Here is a 15,539-nt window from a genome sequence, read left to right as displayed (position 1 = left end):
AGGAAGAGCACAAACTAGGAGAGGGTGCAGCAGTTTGCTTTTAACTGAACCTACTGGGAACAGCAAGGTCCCACCTGTTCTTCCCCACAGCTAAGTTCATTGAGTACAAACTATTTTGCACTTTGAATTCAGTATGCTGCAAACTAAACTGAGGACAAAGAGGGAAAGTGAGAGAGAAACTGGGATATTTTAAAAACAGCTGGACAACTGGGACAACAGAGGATTAATTGAGACAGTCCCTGCCAAATTAGGATAGTTGGATGGTATGGCATCATTATAACATTTAAATTTCTTTTTTGTTTTGATTTACTTTTAAATAATTTTTTCTGGTTTTCATTTGTAGTCCATCGTCTCAGGGGCCCTAGCAGGCTGAGAAGCAATAAACACATCTTACAATAAACAAGCAAATTTACAGACTTTGTCCCAACTACATGGCAAAGCATGATACTCAGGTTGCCTGCCATGTGATAACAGCTTCCATGTGGACCGATGCAAAGCAGTTTCCACGTTTGATCGACTGCTCTGCATAAGATGGCCTTTAAGTCTCATTGATTTCAAAGGCACTGATTTCCCAGTGAGTATGCAGAAGACTGCAGACACAGTGGGAATATATGTACTGTGCCTATTAACTTGGTGCCATCAGAGGACACTCATTGCACTGGTGACACATGTGTTGCATCCACTCCTCTGTTTCAGGGAAGGCACACAGGATTAAAGAAACCATCAGGATCCCAGTGTAATGGGCTTGTTTATCACTCCCTCACATCTGCAAGAGCACAGTCCTATTAACTCAGGTCCAGAACTACTCTTGGGGTTTGTTAATTCCTGTAAATGAGCAAAATAAATGTCTTCTCTCTCTAGGAGGTATCGACCTCTTGATTGACAGACACATCATGTCTATGTGGAAATGAGGTTGGGGGTTGCCAGATATATTGGCCCGCCAGAGAAAAGTGCCGTTAATTAGCAGGTGCTCCCAGGGAAAGGGCTCCCCGGTTTGGGAACTGTGCATTCAAAAACGGCAAAAACATCCAACAGTTTTACCAGGTGAGCTTGGGGGGTAAATGTTGTAGTGCTGGGGCTGTCAGTGCCATGTGACTCAGGACTGCCATTGGTTTGTGGAACAGTCACGTCTCAGAGAGAGAACAAGAGCGAGAGCATCTACTCCTTGCACCCTATTTGGACACAGAATTGTGCAAATCCTTCTGCAACGTCCTTGTCTTTGCACAAGAAAACTCAGAACTGTGTCCAGCACACATATATGACAGATTGGCTTCCACTGATTTGAAAGGAAAATGCAGATCACTCTTTCCAAAATTACTTTAAAAAATCAAAGTCAGTGGCAGTGTTCATGAACATATATTGCAGGCAGCAGATCTGAAACAACTTGAGGGAACTGTTTCTTTGCATAGCTTATGGAAGTCAGACTGCTATCCTGGGACTGCTATCCTGAGTACTTGGGTGCCAGCAAGAGGTAGAGAAACAGCCTCAAGTGGATATGCCCATTCCACTTTCACACACCATACACTGACATCCATTAACATAAATATACTACACATGCACCCAGTTCATTGGCTTGGGGATTATTTGCCACTGGTTTGAGAATTCTGGGAATTATTGTCCAAAAGGTAATTTTTCCAAGTCCTGTTCACAGCCTCCTACAAACTAATCCATGAAGGCAAGTTGGTAATAGATGTGTTGTTCCAAATTAGGCCCAAGAAAATGTCTGGTTTTCAGTGTTGAGCTGGGAGATGCTCTTATCTCTGATCATCTGTCAGTAAGACTAGCTTCTCCCTATCAGGAATAAGAGTCTGGGGTTGAGGAAAAAAGCTGGTGGGCTGGATAGGGAACCTTCATGGGCTGTATCTGTTAGAATAATAGAATAATATAGTTGGAAGAGACTGCAAGGGCCATCCAGTCCAATCCCCTGCCATGCAGGAAATCCAAATCAAAGCATCCCCGACAGATGGCCATCCAGCCTCTGTTTAAAGACCTCCAAGGAGGGAGATTCTCTGAGGGAGTGTGTTCCACTGTTGGACAGCCCTTACTGTCAGGAAGTTCTTCCTAATGTTGAGGTGGAATCTCTTTTGCTGTAGCTTGCATCCATTGTTCCGGGTCCTAGTCTCTGGAGCAGCAGAAAACAAGCTTGCTCCTTCCTCAATATGGCATCCCTTCAAATATTTAAACAGGGCTATCATATCACCTCTTAACCTTCTCTTCTCCAGGCTAAACATCCCCAGCTCCCTAAGTCATTCCTCATAGGGCATGACTTCTAGACTCTTCACCATTTAGTCACTGTCCTTTGGACACGCTCCAGTTTGTCCACATCCTTTTTGAATTATGGTGCCCAGAACTGGACACAATATTCCAGGTGGGTCCTGACCAGAGGAGAATATAGTGGCACTATTACTTCCATTGATCTAGACACTATACTTTTATTGATGCAGCCTCAAATTGCATTGGCCTTTTGAGCTGCTGTGTCGCACTGTTGACTCATGTTCAACTTATGGTCTACTTGGACTCCCAGATCCCTTTCCCTGTCATGTGTAGTTTCATTCAGCCAGGTGTCGCCCATCCTATATCTGTGCATTTCATTTTTCCACCCTAAGTGCAGTACATTACATTTCTCCATGTTGAATTTCATTTTGTTAGCTTTGGCCCAGCTTTCTAGTCTATTCAGGTCATCTTGAATTTTGATCCTGTCCTCTGGGGTTTTAGCTACTCCACCTAGTTTGGTGTCATCTGTAAATTTGATAAGTATGCCCCCAATTTTGTCCTCCAAGTCATTGATAAAGATGTTGAATAGCACTGGGCCCAGGACAGAGCCCTGTGGGACCCCACTGGTCACTTCTCTCCAGGATGAAAAGGAGCCTTTGGCCTGATACAGACAGGCCAAAATAAAACTGCTTTGGGTCACTTTGGAGGTATGCTGTTTAAATTATACATGTGTCCTAAGAGTCCAGAAGCTGCACCAAAGCCATGCTACAGTCCTAAGGACTGGAGTGCAGCTTTGGTGCAGTTTCCAGACTCTTAGGACACATGCATCATTGAAACACCATACCTCCAAAGTGACCTGAAGCAGCTTTATTTTGGCCTGTCTGTATAGGGCCTTTGTTGAGCACCCTTTGGGTTCGGCCAGTCAACCAATTACAAATCCATGTAACAGTTGCCTTGTCTAGCCCACATTTTACAAGCTTGTTTGCAAGAATATCATGGGGAACTTTGTCAAAGGCCTGTTAGGGATATTAAGAAACAATTTGAATAGTTGATTATTCAGTATCTCATATCTGAACTTTCTGTATAGAATCACATTTTCCACAGTGTTGATAGATGGAAGCTGAACTTCCTATTGGCCCTTTTCACTGTAGGAAAAAATGTTTTACATTTTTTTACTTATTCTCACAACAATCACATGAACTAAGCAAAGCAAGAGCCAGTGAGCTTCATGGCTGAGGAATAATTTCAGCCTTTGTCTCTCACATCTCCAATCCATTGTCTAAAGCACTACTCCACACTATGATTACCATTTAAAAACAATAAGGATAGGAGTAACTCTGAAAGTTTAATATCTGAGAGTGACCTAAGCATTTAGGGGTAGAACAGATGTGGGTTGCCCTCTTGAGCGCTGAATCGGAGCCACAGCAACTGCACTCCATGGCCCCAATCTCATGTTTTTCTAGGGAAAGGGCACCCTTGGCACTGTGGCAGCACTTTTCAGCACTCCTTTTGGCATGCTGCATGTGAATGCCACACCAAAGGAGCACCACAATGCCACCTGCTGTACAGTCAGGTGGTGGGCATGACTCCAGCATCTAGGTGGCATGGAGCCATGCGTTGTCCAAACACCATGCCCCCATGCTCTCCTGATGCCGGCACTTACTGTACTGCCTCCTACTTTCAGAAAATTGTGAAGTCCATAGTAAAAACTAGTTGAGGAAGTTTGGGATTAATTAACTAAGCTCCATGTGGCTTCACCAGAATTAGAGAAACCATTATTTTATATATTTAATAGTCTAACACCAATTAAGGGAGAGGGTAAACATACATTTGGATGTTTCAAGTTTTTTTTCCCATCTACCAAAGGTCACCAAAAAAAAAACCCACTTTCAAAGCAAATTGATTTCTTGTATGTTCTGGCCACCAACCAAGTTGTTCAAAGAACAAACAATTATATTTAAGTAGAAATGATGCATCTTCAGTTTACAGAAGTAAAACCAGAAGCTGCTGCTGCTGCAGTAGGTCTGTGTGTGTGTGTGTGTGTGTGTGTGTGTGTGTGTGTGTTGTTAGGACAAAAGTAAATGTGACACCATTGCCTCCATTAAGTACAACATCTCAGTCAAGTCTTCAATCTCAAACTGGGATATTTATTTTCAGAAATCCTTGATATGATCATCACCTATTGCCTCATTGCAGTTTTCCCATTGTCAGTCAGTAAAGGGAATGGGGGAAATGCATGTCACCTTGCATTTTCATATCTACTAATAACATACTCATTCTCTATGTAAGAACTGTGGACCAGTTCTTACATAGCCAAAATGGCATGCTTATGCACACTTAAGGGGGTAGATGGGAATAATCAGGCTAAGGAATCCTTGGGGCTTTAAAGAACTACACTCCTCCCTGAGGAGGAATGGATATATTTAAGAGGAATGGAATGCTGATTGAATGGAGGGAATAAAAAGAAAAGTAGGGGAAGGAGGAATGGAATGGAGCATCCAGGAAATGAGGAGGGCAGAAAATTGCCATCTCAAGCAGGAAGACTCCACACTGCCAAAGGATAGTTCTTTGTTTTGTTTCCACAGGTTCCATGTGTCCCTTACTCAGTATTACAGGGAAGGCCTATCTGATTCTACCCTAAAAGTAACCACAGCAGCCTGCATTTGGTGATGGCACTTGGTGTGCAGTTCATAATGCATTCTTACCCCTGCATACATGTGTGTGCATGGTTTTGTTTTGTTTAAAAAAAGATTACAAGGAAAGGGGTGGGGGAAAGAAGCAAAAAGTAGGGAAATACATAGGATTAGGTAAAGAGGGGGACTGCACTACAGGTAGATTGATTCAAACAGGGAAATCATGGCCCTGAGTTTGCAAGACCTGAGCAGAGCAGCTCTTGGAGGTCTTGTCCTAAGTCAAAGTTGACTTGATGGCATATAACAACAAAATACATAGGATCCAAGCACCTACTTCAGGTAAACATTGGTTATATGGTATTGTTAATGTTTCTCTGTATCATATGATGTGGATGCATTCATTGGTCACACCTTTTTAATTGGCTGTATTACAATGTTTACATTTTATATTGGGAAAATCTGTGATATTTGTAGACCCACGTGTTCTTTTAAATTACATCCCTGTGACATAGAGTTTAGTGTTTAGGTTAGCATGGCTGGATCCTGTGTGCCCTTAGTCTTGCTGAAAGACCTTATACAGTACTCCCAAGTCTGGAAAGGTAAATATTCTCTTTCCATTGTTCCATATTCTAAAGATCTCACGACTTTATCTATGGATGAATTCCCTTTTATCATAGACATCAGCTTAAAGAAAATGTACTGATGGAAATATGGTTAGCTTATATCAATGTATTTGCCTTGCCCACACTCTTTCTCTTAAACAGAAAAGGAATCCTTTTCAGTGCCATGGCTACATTTCTCTATAGTGGGGAGAGGGCTATTGCTTTCTCTCTCTTAACTGGCCATGATCCTTTGCTTTTGGGAAGCATGCTGATCTCAAAGGGCAGGGGCTGTAAACATGAGAACAATGGGAATATTTTCGCTCTCTTTTTGTTTCTGGCTCCCCACTTGCCCTCCTCTCTTTTTCCCCTCTTTCACTCTATTTATCTTGGGGGGGGGAGTGGGAATCAACAGTGAGTACAGCATGTTCTACACTGAATGCTGAGTAGTTCAGGGACAGTCCCTTGTTTACTGAGCCTAGAGAATAATCCTCACCGAACCAATGGGAAAAAATATAGCAGTTTGTTCAATCTATATATGCTAGCTGAGGTGTGCTATCATAATAACCATAATTCAGCCACCAGCCCTTCTTGAAGATGTTTTCCACTTCTCTCCACATCGCATGCAGTAATTTTGAGCACTAACTGGCATTTAAAGTTCTCTTTGTATTTCATGTGCATTTTTTCAAAAAATTGCATCAGCAGGGCCCAACATCAGGACTGTCAAGTTTGCTGAAGTCCTGGGGAAATTTTCTCCTTTGAGAGTACCATCTGCAATGGGAGGACATCTTCTCTTGGTGTCAGGTTCATTGGATCATAAAAGTGGAAGAGACATTTGAGGTCATGTAGTCCAACCTGTTCCTTGGTGCAACATCTGCAATACAAGATGGGGTTATAGGTTTCACTGTAGAAATAGGACAAGTGGTTGGCAATGAGATGGTAGTCATGTTGGAAGAGGGGAGGATGCTCCTCCCTTCCCTTACTGTGCTAAATGGATCATGTAACAATATCTTTTGAGTTGTTGCAGAACTTCTACCAGGGAAAGTATGCTGGGCTACATGGACATATATCATAGTTTCAGACTATCTGAAGGACATATCCTTACTGGACTGAACTTCTTGGAGAAGGCCTTTCTCTCAGGCCCAGCACTCTCAGACACATCTTGTAAGAAGCCAAAAGAGGGCTTATTGGTGGCTGTTCCCAAGCTTTGAAATTCACTTTCGGGGGCAGAAGGGGGGGGGAGTGTCAACTGTCTGTCATTAAATGAAAACTTTTTTAAAAAAAACTGGATTATTTTATTATTTTATTGTTGTTATTCTTGAAAACTTGAGTTTGAGGGCTGCCTTTCCTGAATGTGATTTTTTTAAGTCGTATCCTCTTGAAATTCCCATAAATAAATGTAGGGAGAGGAGCTATTTCTCAACCACACAGTCACATTATCTAATCCCAGGGTATTTTTCATGAGTTGTTAGGAGTCTCAGAAGCCTAGCTCTCTTTTCTGACCCCCCCCCCCCCCAACCTCCTTTTGTTTTTCTTTAAATGAACACTTCAGCATTCCAAACATTGTGGAGGCTCAGTTGTCTTTGTTGGGCCATGTGCATGTTTTTAAAATAACATTGATTTTCTTTTCTTTTACTATATGTAACTGCCACCTTCTGCATACTTAGAGATTTTTTTGTGTGCCATCATGCTTACTTATGGTGACCCTGTGAATGTGAGATCTCTAACAGTTCCTTGTTGGAGTCCTCTGTCACAGTGCACTTTATGCAACATTAAGTATACTTAGCTCCATAGCACGGTTGCTAAGAAATCCTGTTAGTGAATTGCAAAGATGTGTAACAGAATATTGCTGAGAGTATTCTGAAGAGCTATAGCACACCCTAATCGGTGTCCTCATGCACAACAATCCTGTTATGTTGATGCAACAGACTGTTGTACATTGGTCCAGATACTCACCGGTCACTTTGCTGGTTCCTCTACATAGTAATGTGATACAGCTACATAGTAATGCAACTCTTTCCTGGATATGGACATTATGGAGCTACTCAATTCTACTTCATGTAGATATAAGCCCACTTACAAAAATGCATGTTCCCCAGTAGGATTCCACCCTATTATTAAAAGTCCTGCTTAGGTTTTGCAAACTCAGGGCTGCAGCTTCTTTTATTGAGTCAATCTGTCTGTAATCCAGTCTTTTTTTCCTGCTACCTTCAACAGTTTCCAGCACAATTTGCCTTTTCCAGTGCTTTCTCATGTACCCTAAGTATGATAGTCATTTTGGTTTGTAGTGAAAAGTCAGGCTTGATTTGCTCTTGAACTCACTTACCTATTTTTCTGATAGTCCATTGTATCCATAAAATGCCTCCAGTGGCATCTTTTGAACAATTTGCACCACTGTCAGTTTTCTTCATTGTTCTGCTTACACAAACATACATAGAAATCAGAAATACCATGGTGTTGATGAGTGTGACTTTGAAGTGCAATTATCTGTCTTTATATCTGAGAATATTATGGAGTCATCAGAGTATATAGAAACCACTTCTCTGTTTTTGGGTGTCCTGATTTCACTTCCAAATTGATAAGCACTCAACCACTTCAGTTTGTCATGAGAGGGAATGACGAATAATGGACACTTGTGGATTGTAAATTTGCACTTTGGGCCAGTTTGTGTTAGCTTTGTCTGAACCATCTACAAATGTAGCCGAATAAGGCAGTGGAGAAAACTGTCCCCAGTTCATCTCATCTAAAAAATAATCCTTGCAAATAAAAAACAAAAACAGGGAAAGCAAGGACACCAAGAAGAAACATTCTAGCCTAGCTCAGCCCACATTGTAGTAGCTGTATTATTATTATTATTATTATTATTATTATTATTATTATTATTATTATTATTATGCTTTGCATCTGTCACCTGATGTGGTACAGCCCGTTCCACCATTTTAAAATTCTAACAAAACATTCTGTGTTTAGGCCTAATCATTCTAAGCTCCTATCTCTGCTGTCCCCAAAATGTTGGAACCCTGTGATGATTTGACATTGGGACAAAAGAAGAGATTGCAGTACAGTTAGGGAATCCTCACTCAGTAACATGGGTATCCATGCCTATTTAGGATAAAGCTACATGAGCATACCCTTCAGCATTTCACAGATGAACACCAGGATGCCTGTAACCCATGAGAATGTGGTCAAGATGACAAAAGTTATTAATGTAGAAGAACAAAGTAGGAGACGCTGCAGCCTGAGCCAACTGGGAAATGCAAGACACCCCATTCCTTTACCCCACTGAGTTAATTGAGTGAAACTACTTTTGCACTTTGAACTTGGTTTGCAGCAACTGAAGTAAGCTGAGCAGAAAGAGGGAGCATGGGAGAAAAAGAGAGAAACTGGGATATTTTAAAAGCATCTGAACAAGTGGGATGACAGAGGATTAATTGGGATTAGTGACTGCCAGATTTGGACAATTGGAAATAGTGCATGAGATAGTCAGCTCCACATATATAAGTGAAGTTCTGTTATATGGTAATAACATCTGTTTGTCCTAGCATAAGTTTGTTCTTACACATTAGCCCACCTCGCTTTGTATTTGGTCATTGGGAGGTAAACACGCTTCATTTGGAAGGCTAATTGTTCAGGCATGAAGCTCTGTCGGAATCTCAGTGCTGGAAGACTAATATACTTCTAATTTTGATCCAGCTGTCTTCTGTAATTTGACTCACACATGGTTGAACTGATGCTTCCTTAGACTCAAGACTGGGAGGAGAAATGAATGTGGTTCTTCTAGCACAGTATTTTTTACAATGACTGGCAGCAGTTATCCAGGGTTTCAAGCAGGATTTGCCTCATCTGGAGATACCAGGACCTGAATCTCAGATCTTTTGTGTGAAAAATATGTTCACCTATAAAGCTATGGTCCTTCCTCGAACACTTCTGTAGACTCGACCTTGGTTTCCATTTGCTACCAAAGGAGTGGCACATATAATTGTATGGTGCAGAAATTGTGTATACAGTTTAGACTAGGAAAGGAAAATAAATTCTTATTAACAATGGTGTTTTTTGAAAAATAAATTTATCCAGTGCATGGATAAATCTGTCCAATTTAAGAGAGATTGTTAGGGGAAATGCCCACATGTCTGTAGAGCTCCACCATCAAAAGTATCAGATTCTTTTCTACTGTATTTTTAAACTTTGTATGCATGAAAATGCATATGAACAGACATGCATATTTGGAAAAGGTACATAACCACATATTTGTCATGTGGGAATACATTCAAAGCATACATTAGGAAAAAAATCTGTAAAGCATTTCTATATTATGAAAAGTGGATACCAAAATATTCAGCTATTTACACGCAACCACTATTTTTTAATAGGCTCATAAACTAGGATGGGATAGGAATGCTGGTGAGATTGTGAGAAATGCAAAGAAAATGGGACTAAACGATTTTCAGATCAGTGGCTTAGACAATTAACTGGGCTTTAATATGTACATTCTACCATGGCTATTTGAGTAAATCATGTCTTTGGATTTAGCATGCAGGGACATGTTCATAAACTTCAAATCCCAGGCTTGGATGCTTGCTGTGCCAAAGGGGATTTGCTTGTAGGATAAGGGACAGTGGAGGGGAGGGGGGGTTGAATTGTTTTCCATTTCACATGTGGAAAAATGACCCACTTTACTTCTTTATGGTTGGTGTTTGGGGATGCTGAAAAAGATGAGATAGATATACATCTGCTGCAAGACATTCTCTGTATTTGTTGCATAAACGCTGTATTTACTTTGTGGAAAATAATAATTGAAACTCTCTGGGTTTCAAAATAAGAAATCTGAAGCTCACAATGTTAATACACAAAGCTTTAATATTCATAAATACTCCTAGTTCTGCTTTTATCCCAACCATATTCTTAGACAGGCATTTAATTCCCCTTCTGATAGTGCACACCTCCCAATCCTGTTTATATAGCCTTTGTAATCTAATGTAAAGCTTCTGAAGAAACCTATACACAGTAGAAGGGACTGTTTAAAATTGAGTGAGTGAGGGCAATGTGAACAACGGGTTGTGTGTCCCTTTGATTTGGAGATAAGCTTGCAGCATAAGTCACTGTCAGCTTTTAGAGATTGGGCAAAGCATAGTATTCTCTCCAATGAAGCATTCAGAACTGGGGTTTGAAAGATCTTCATTGTGGAGTGTGATGGTGGTAATAGTGGCCACTTGCTGGAGGTGAAGGCAGCATTCTGTTTATGGCTTGTACTAGGGATGCCTGCAGTTATGCAAGCACAAGTACTTTTTGAGAGGTTGTACAAGGAGGTGTTCAGTACTTCTTGACGTAGTGCCTATCCTCTAGTACACAGGGACAGCCAGAGGCTCCCAAATGAGCTCCAGATCCCAACCATTGATTTATCATAGGGTACACTGGAGCCAGTGTAGTGTAGTGGTTTGAGCATTGGACTATGACTCTGGAGACCAGGGTTCGAATCCTGGCTCGACCATGTAAACCCACTGGGTGACCATGGGCAAGTCACACTCTCTCAGCCTCAGAGAATGACAAGGGTAAACCCCCTCTGAAGAAACTTGTCAAGAAAACCTCATGAAAGGTTCACTGTAGGGTCGTCATAAGTTGGAAACGACTTGAAGGCATATAACAACAACAAACATGGAGCCTGGTCAAGTGCCCTTGCTCAACCATAGAAACAGGATCAGCAGCCTTTGCTAAAGTTCCCAGGAGTCTCGTTTTGTACAGCATATCATGTATTGGGGAACTTAAAGTTTGGTTCGGTGTCAGGGTGATACAAGATGCTCCAATTCTCATATTTGATAATGGGTACCAGCTGCACTATCAACCACCAAGCATTTGGTATTTATGTAGCAAATAAAAAGACAAGAGAAGGCCACTCTGGCCAGGTTACATCTTAAGATGGAGAACAGCCAAGTCAGAGACATTACTTCTTATGAATAAAATTGGTCTAAACTGAGATAGAAATTCTATCTGAGAACAACTGGTCTGTGCAAAATAACAGACAATAAGTCCTGACCAATTGTTGACAGATTTAGAGAGTGAAATCTAAATGCAGAGACTAGAGGCCAATGTAGCCATTAACACAATGTAAATGTGAGACAGAACAGACGTTTGATTTATCCCCTCAAATACTATTCTCATTGTTGAAAAATGGAAGGAAAGAAGTACTTCTGCTGACAATCCTCCCCCTCCCCCCCCCAATTCAGGGTGAAACTTTTCACCCAGAACTACATTAAACAATCATATCAGCCAGTATTTTTTGCAAGCATTGTGTAGGAGGTGTTGTGAAAGTTATCTGTGTGGTGCAGTTATCTCTAGTAACTTATTTGCACATGCATGCCACCACTAGATATTGTAATTATTGGATTAAACACTTACCTGTAGCAGAAGCTTAAAGGATTTGCACATGGGTATATGAGCTGTACCTGTGGTGGTGAACCTATGGCACACATGCCCTCCCTGGCATACGAAGCCGTCTCTGAGGGCATGTGGAGACAGTTGAAGACATGGGAGCACAGAAGAAGAGGAGGAACAGGCACTCACCTGTTCCTCCTCTTCCCCTGCCCTCCTGTGCCTTTAACTGTCTCTGGGGAAGTCCCACCCCTGGAAGTCTCTGTATCTGGGGAATTCCCATCCCCAGAAGTCCCACCCCAGAAGTCGCACCCCCTGGAAGTCCTGCCCTCCCAGCACCAGGTGACACTCGGTGTGGGAACGCCATTGAGTTGGGCACTCCGTCTCTAAAAGGTTCACCATCACTGCTATATAGAGAGGTTCAGTAGTTATACATACCCATGTACAAATGGCTATACAAAGCCATGTACAGTGGCTATACATACCCATGTACAAATCCTTCAAGCTTCTGCTTTTGGTTGAAGCTAATATTTCCCTGGAACAACCCCTGCTCCAAAAAATACATTTTTCTCATTTCTGAATGTCATCAAATATACAGTTGCCAATTTGAACTTGTGGGGGATCTCTTCCAGACCCCCTTGTGAGTTCAAAATCTCGTGCATATTTAAGCCCATAGGCTAGAATGGGGCGTGTGCATGAGGGGTGCACGCTATGGGCATGGGCCCCATTAAGATTTATAGCGGTCACCCCTCCGCAAATTTCCAAATCCATGCATTTCAAGTCTGTAGACTTGGAAGGGTGACTGTACTCCTGTTCAAGGAAATTGTTCTATACACCTCAGTCCCTTTCTGTACAGAGGGATGTCCTCTTTCTTTTGTATACAGTGACATGCAGGGGTGATCTATGGAAACCATTCTATGTATACTGTGTGTTTCCTCTGCACTTGGTAGGATTATGAATTTTTGCAAATTTTCCACTCATAGATTTCCACTTCAAAACATCTTTGCAAAATGAGAGCAATTTTTTTTTATTTTATGTTACAGTGGTACCCCGGGATACGAAAGCACCGCCTTACGAAATTCCCGGGATACGAAAAAATTCCAAAGAAAAAAACTGTTCCGGGTTACGGTTTTTTTTTCGGGTTACGAAAAAAAAATTTGGTGCTTTTCGGCGCGATTTCACACGAAATCGCGGCTTTCGCTATTAGCGCCTATGGGCTATTCGGCTAGCGAAAGTTTCCGGGTTACGAAAGCGGCAGCGGAACCAATTAATTTCGTAACCCGGGGTACCACTGTATTTGTATTTTGTGCAATACACCAACTTTCCAAATATGTATATATTCTTGCATGGAAACACAGTCAATGAGCACAAGAGCACAAGGATTGTACAGTGGGCCTTTGGTATCTGCTGGGGTTTGGTTCTGAGACACACACCCACACACACCCGTGGATACCAAAATCCTTGGATGCTCAAGTCCCATTATATGCAGTGGCATAGTAAAATGGTGCGTGTTATATAAAATGGGAAAATCAAGGTTTGCTTTTTGAAATTTACATATTTAAAAAATATTTCAAGCCATGGTTGCTTCAATCAGTGGATAAAAATATCTGTGGATATTGAAGGCTGACTGTAAAATGCAAATAAATAAATAAATAAAATTCAGAACAATTTTGTACCAAGATATGACAAAACATGGTTTCTCACTGAGGAAATATTCTTTGTTTCCCTACGATATACATCAGAACTCCCCACCTGAGAAAAGCCCTCTCATGGGAGAAGAGATATGAAGACACCATTGCCCAGCTCCATTGCCCAGTCTGCATTGCCCACCAGGGGCAGCACCCATACCCCACCACTGCTTCTGAAACTGTGACTATGCCATAGAGGGAATGCCAATGTTTCTCTTGTTCTAAAACACAGTTTCACTTCGAAGCACGCAGCATGCACATGTTAGAAGGCTGAATTTCACTTCTAATTTCACTGCTGAAGGTGCAATTCACAACCAGGTGTATGCTTGTTATAAAGTGCAACTGCGAGATTTCCTCACTGTTGGGCTGCTGAAATTTGGCAGAACAGCAGCCAATCCAGGAGTGCAGCAGGGGACACAAGAATTGGCAGGGGCTGTGTGGCCCATGGGCAATTACCTTGATACACACCCTGACAAAAACAGTGCAGGGATCCCATTCAGATTCATGAGTAATTGAGGAGGTATGCATTTGACTAGAGCTACTGTATATTGTCAGGGAGAATTCATTTCCAATGAGAATGTGAGCTGGAAAATCTCTCTTAACTGTCATTCCCATCAGGGACGAGGACAGTAAATGTGTGCATAATGGAGTGAGGCCATTTCAAAAGACAAATACCTTCAGCAGTGTGAATGATCCAGATCCTAAAAATGGTCACTTACCCAAGGTTGATAGATTCTCTATTAGAATGAGCTTCCTTGTCTATGCAGCTCATTCACTGCCACTTAAGCTGCTCTAGTCAGTCCCGCACCCCTAGGGATAGATTGGCCAAAGGCCAGATTGGGTAAAGGTGAGATTAACAGATTTTATTTCTGTCCAGTTGAAAGTCTGCCAATTGAAAGTCTGGATCCAACCCATTCTATGCAAATTAAATGAGTCCTGTATATAAATCATCTCGATGAATACGTATGTTACAGTATTACGATGATATCTCTTTCTGCTCTTTCCTTCCATTTTCATTTCAACATTAACACTGGATAATCTGTCTCTTTAACAGGGACCCTTCTGTGATGCCATTTAGTAATGCTCCCCTTTATTTATCCATAGTAATTGTGATATTTTGTTGCATGGAAGCTTATTTGGTATGAAAACCACAAGACAAAAATATATTTCTCATTTTGCAAGCTCTGCAACCTTCTTTGCAGTAGACCTCTTGTTATCTGAAAACTAGAGAGAGGAAAATCTTAGTGTTTGGTAAAATCTGTGCCCTTTCTCATTCTCATTCTGGATGTATTTCTTTATTAATTTAGTAGCAACATCTATGAGCTGTGTTTCAAAAAACTGGCAATAAAGTATCTATAAATGCCTGTGCGGGGGCGGACAATTATCCTGTGAGATTTTCAAGACAGATATAAGCAAGTGAGCGTATCTCTTGGGGGAAGTCTCATTTAGGATGCAAGATCCAATGGCTGTGGCTGTAATCATCTGATCTCTCAGAATCAATCCTGAAGCAGCTCTAGTAAAGGGGGAGGCATCAGACTCCAAGGGGATGCTTCGTGATGCTCTAAGCAGCTACACATACACACTCACACAACCAAACACACACACACACACACACACACACACACACACACACACACACGGCAGCATGCTATTATATTCAGCGTGCTAGCAGGCTCTGCTGTCATAGTTTCAGTTGAGGAACCACCTGCACACTGAAGCTGTAGTATTTTCTGCTCAGGCTAAATGCTGTCAGGATGTATCATTGGTGATCCTAGACAAGATAAATAGCATGGGGCTTCCAGAGACTCCAGAGGAGCAGCTGCAGAAGAGATTTGCAAGCAAGACGTTTTTATAATTCTGAATAGCAGCATCTCCAGAATCTGTGCTGTCTTAAGAGTACTAAGAGTACTACTGGCATTTTGCAGCTGTTCTTCTGAGAGCAGAGAAGATGAATCTGTGTTAATGGGACAAACTGTAGGGAAAGGGGCGTCTACATGCAAAGAACTTTTCTCTCTCTGGAAATAGGAGCTGATCTTTGG

General features: G+C 41.6%; 1 protein-coding gene across 9 annotated transcripts in view; it reads left to right on the top strand.

Moving 5' to 3' along the window:
* The window catches only part of PHACTR3 (phosphatase and actin regulator 3), a 269,656-nt gene that overhangs the window by 237,595 nt on the left and 16,522 nt on the right, over window positions 1-15,539 (top strand). The window lies entirely within an intron of this gene.

This window comes from Sceloporus occidentalis, unplaced genomic scaffold (genome assembly GCF_023333645.1).
Source record: "Sceloporus occidentalis isolate IW3139 unplaced genomic scaffold, rSceOcc1.0.p SCAF_3, whole genome shotgun sequence".
Classification (NCBI taxonomy): domain Eukaryota; kingdom Metazoa; phylum Chordata; class Lepidosauria; order Squamata; family Phrynosomatidae; genus Sceloporus; species Sceloporus occidentalis.
Note: the sequence above shows the minus strand (reverse complement) of the source record. Positions and strands in the feature narration are given on the sequence as shown.